This window comes from Nyctereutes procyonoides, unplaced genomic scaffold (assembly GCF_905146905.1).
Source record: "Nyctereutes procyonoides isolate TBG_1078 unplaced genomic scaffold, NYPRO_anot_genome, whole genome shotgun sequence".
NCBI lineage: Eukaryota > Metazoa > Chordata > Mammalia > Carnivora > Canidae > Nyctereutes > Nyctereutes procyonoides.
Genome location: NW_026575041.1, coordinates 10,563,533 through 10,568,002, shown reverse-complemented (window position 1 = coordinate 10,568,002; position 4,470 = coordinate 10,563,533). Strand labels below are relative to the sequence as shown.

Sequence of the window (4,470 nt, the reverse complement as noted above, 5' to 3'; positions counted from 1 at the left end):
ACACAGTACTAGAAGTCCTACCCTCAGCGATAAGACAACAAAAAGAAATCAAAGGCATTCCAATTGGCAAAGAAGAAGTCAAAATCTCCCTCTTCACAGAAGACATGACACTGTACATAGAAAACCCAAAAGCCTCCACCCCAAGATTGCTAGAACTCACACAGCAATTCGGCAGTGTGGCAGGATACAAAATCAATGACCAGAAGTCAGTGGCATTTCTATACACTAACAATGAGACTGAAAGAAAGAGAAATTGAGGAGCCAATGCCATTTACAATTGCACCCAAAAGCATAAGGTACGTAGGAATAAGCCTAACCAAAGAGCTAAAGGATCTATATCCTAAAAGACACAGAACACTTCTGAAAGAAATTGAGGAAGACACAAAGAGATGGAAAACTATTTCATGCTCACGGATTGGAATAATTAAAATTGCGAAAATGTCAATGCTACTCAAGGCAATTTACACATTTAATGCAATCCCTATCAAAATACCATGGACTTTCTTCAGAGAGTTGGAACAAATCATCCTAAGATTTGTGTGGAATAAGAAAAGACCCCAAATAGCCCAGGGAATATTGAAAAAGAAAACCATAACTGGGGGCATCACAATGCCAGATTTCAGGTTGTACCACAAAGCTGTGGTCATCAAGACACTGTGGTGCTGGCACAAAAACAGACACATAGATACTGGTTTTGAACATAAACGGGGATGCCTCACCCTTGGAGACTGGAAAGAAGAAATAAAAAACAGATCCTAAGCTTTTGGAAGTTTCTAAAGACTAGTAAAGTCAGACTTGAAAACAAGCTGAAAAATAAGCAATTTAAACCACAAAGCACTCTCTAGAAGTACCGAAAAGAACAGAGGAAGGTAAGGCAAGCTGTAAAGGATGCTGTGTCTAAGAAACCGATCCCACTGGAGGACCTGAAGGAGAAAAGACCAGGTAAAAGAATTGAGAGGGAAGAGGAGGAAGAAGAGAAAGCACTTCCTTTGGATATGATGAATGAAGATGACTTGCAGTTACTGATAGAGTTAGGACAAAGAGCCTCTTTTCTAACGAGAGATCTTTCTTCTAGTGAACCTGTTCACTCCAAGAAATGAAAGCATGAGCATGTTATAGATAAATATGAAAAAATACCAAGAACTCTGCAAACTGCACCAGAGAAGGAACTGATTCACTTGCTTCCCATCAAAGATAAAAGTGGTATAATCCCACAGACCAGGGAGAAGCAAGTTATTGACAATAACCAAGATGAAGAGGATCAAGAAGAGGTGGAACTTGAGGAAGAGATTGTTGAAGATCCCATTCGAGAACTGACATTAGAAGAACATGTAATTGAAAGAAGGAAGAAGCTATAGGAGAAGAAAATGCATATTGCAGCTTTGGCATCTGCCATATTATCAGATCCAGAAACTAATATTAAAAAATTGAAAGAACTATGTTCTGTGCTGATGGAACAGGATCCTGATGTGACTGTTACTGTTCAAAAGCTGGTGATAGTTTCCCTGATGGAGTTATTTAAAGACATTACTCCTTCATATAAAATACGATCCCTCAGAAGCAGAAAAATCCACCAAGATCCGCAAAGAAACCCCCAAATTAAGAGAATTTGAAGAAGGCCTGGTTAGCCAATGTAAATTTTATTTGGAAAATATGGAGCAAATGATTAAAGACTAGAAGCAAAGGAAACTGAAGAAAAGTAATGTAGTTTCCTTAAAGGCCTACAAAGGACTGGCGGAAGTGGCTGTGAAGAGCCTGTGTGAGCTGTTGGTGTCACTACCTCATTTCAACTTTCACAACAACATCATTGTATTGATTGTCCCTCTCATGAATGATGTGTCAAAGTCGATCTCTGGAATGTGTTGTGAGGCAGTAAGGAAATTGTTTAAGCAAGATAAATCATGCCAAGCTTCCCATGGTGTGATTAAAGTGATTTCTGGTGTTGTGAAGGGCAGAAATTATGAAGTTAGGCCAGAGATGTTAAAGACATTCTTGTGCTTAAGAATCAAGGAAGTAGAAGTGAAAAAAGCTATAGAGGACATTAATAAACCAAAAAAGTTCATGACTTTCAAGGAAAAGAGAAAAACTCTATCAAGAATGAAGAAAAAGTGGAAGAAAGCAGAAGAGAAACTAGAAAGAGAGCTTCTGGAGGCAGAAGCTTCAGAGAACACAGAGAAAAACTGCACATGGAGACTCTGAATATTGTGTTTGTAACCTACTTCAGAATATTGAAGAAGGCCCAGAGTGTCACCTCTCCTGCCAGCAGTTCTAGAAGGCCTTGCCAAGTTGGCTCACCTTATAAAAGTGGAGTTTTTTGATGATTTATTAGTAGTACTTCATGCTCTCATTGAGTCTGGCGACCTAAGCTATCGAGAAAGCCTGTGTCCAGACTGCTTTTCATATGCTTTCTGGGCAAGGTGATGTTCTGAATATTGATCTGAGGAAATTCTATACACATCTATATAAAACACTATTTAAGTTACATGCAGGTGCTACCAATGAAGTTGTCGCGATTGTACTCCAGTGCCTTGATGTCATGCTAACTAAGTGCAGAAAGCAGGTTTCTCAGCAGAGAGCCCTTGCCTTCATCAAGCATCTTTGTACCCTTGTTCTTCATGTTCTTCCAAATTCAAGCATTGGCATTTTAGCAACTAACAGAATAAAATGTACACTTTCCCAAAAACAGATCTGTTACTTGACAGTGAATCTCAGGGCAGTGGGGTTTTCCTTCCTGAGTTGGATGAGCCCAAGTACTGTAATGCTCAGAACACTGCGCTTTGGGAATTGCATGCACTGCAGAGACATTACCATCCCATCATGCGGAGATTTGCGGCCCACCTGATGGCCGGAGCCCCCTCTGAAGGCTCAGCAGCGCTCAAGCCAGAGTTGAGCCAGAGATCTGCTGCAGAACTCTTTGAGACCTACAGCATGGCTGCAATGACATTCCCCGTTGAATCTTCAAGTTCCAAAAGAAAGAATGAAGTTTTACAAGGGTATTCATTTTTGAATGAAGATTTAAATCAACTAATCAAAAGACATTGCCATGAAGCAGCTACTCAATTGCTTCTGGATTCCACCAAATATTTGAAAACATCACTATGGTAGAAGAGTGAAATGTCACTGGACTTTATTGTATATTTGTGTTTGTTTAGATGCATACAGAGACATATTAGTTTATTTAGGAAATTCTCTTTTTATACAAGGGAAGCTTCCTGAGAAAATGGAGGGAGAATTTCCCTTTGCATGGCACAGGGTTCTGCCCCAATTCTGAAATTATAATTAAGAAAGGAGAATTGAAAGTCCTCCACTCCCATATTTTGAAGTTTCTTAAAGACACTGCTTTTTAAAAACTAAATGAGAAGAACATGCAACCAAGAATACTTTATCCAGCAAGGCTCTCATTCAAAATGGAAGGAGAGTTAAAGAGCTTCCAAGACAGGCAGGAACTGAAAGAATATGTGACCTCCAAACCAGCTCTGCAAGAAATTTTAAGGGGGACTCTTAAAACTCCCCTTTAAGAAGAAGTTCAAGTAACTCTGAACGTGAATGGGCTTAATGACCCCATCAAAAGGCGCAGAGTTTCAGACTGGATAAAAAAACAGGACCCATCTATTTGCTGTCTACAAGAGACTCATTTTAGACAGAAGGACACCTACAACCTGAAAATAAAAGGTCGGAGAACCATTTACCATTCAAATGGTTCTCAAAATATACCCTAAAAACTACAGAACACTTCTGAAAGAAATTGAGGAAGACACAAAGAGATGGAAAAATATTCCATGCTCATGGATTGGCAGAATTAATATTGTGAAAATGTCAATGTTACCCAGGGCAATTTACACGTATAATGCAATCCCGATCAAAATACCATGGACTTTCTTCAGAGACTTAGAACAAATTATTTTAAGATTTGTGTGGAATCAGAAAAGACCCCAAACAGCCAGGGGAATTTTAAAAAAAGAAAACCATATCTGGGGGCATCACAATGCCAGATTTCAGGTTGTACTACAAAGCTGTGTTCATCAAGGCAGTGTGGTACTGGCACAAAAACAGACATATAGATCAATGGAACAGAACAGAGAACCCAGAAGTGGACCCTGAACTTTATGCTCAACTAATATACGATAAAGGAGGAAAGACGATCCACTAGAAGAAAGACAGTCTCTTCAATAAATGGTGCTGGGAAAATTGGACATCCACATGCAGAAGAATGAAACTGGACCACTCTCTTGCACCATACACAAAGATAAACTCAAAATAGATGAAAGATCTAAATGTGAGACAAGATTCCATCAAAATCCCAGAGAAGAACTCAGGCAACACCCTTTTTGAACTTGGCCACAGTAACCGGAGAAGGACAAACGGTGTATGTTCTCATTCATTTGGGGAATATGAATAATAGCGAAAGGGAATATAAGGGAAGGGAGAAGAAATGTGTGAGAAATATCAGAAAGGGAGACAGAACATAAA

At 39.3% G+C, this 4,470-nt stretch overlaps 1 pseudogene; it reads left to right on the top strand.

The window, feature by feature from the left end:
* Window positions 1-710: 710 nt before the first annotated feature.
* Window positions 711-3,105, top strand: LOC129506594 (nucleolar complex protein 3 homolog; annotated as a pseudogene).
* The last annotated feature ends 1,365 nt before the right edge of the window (window positions 3,106-4,470 follow it).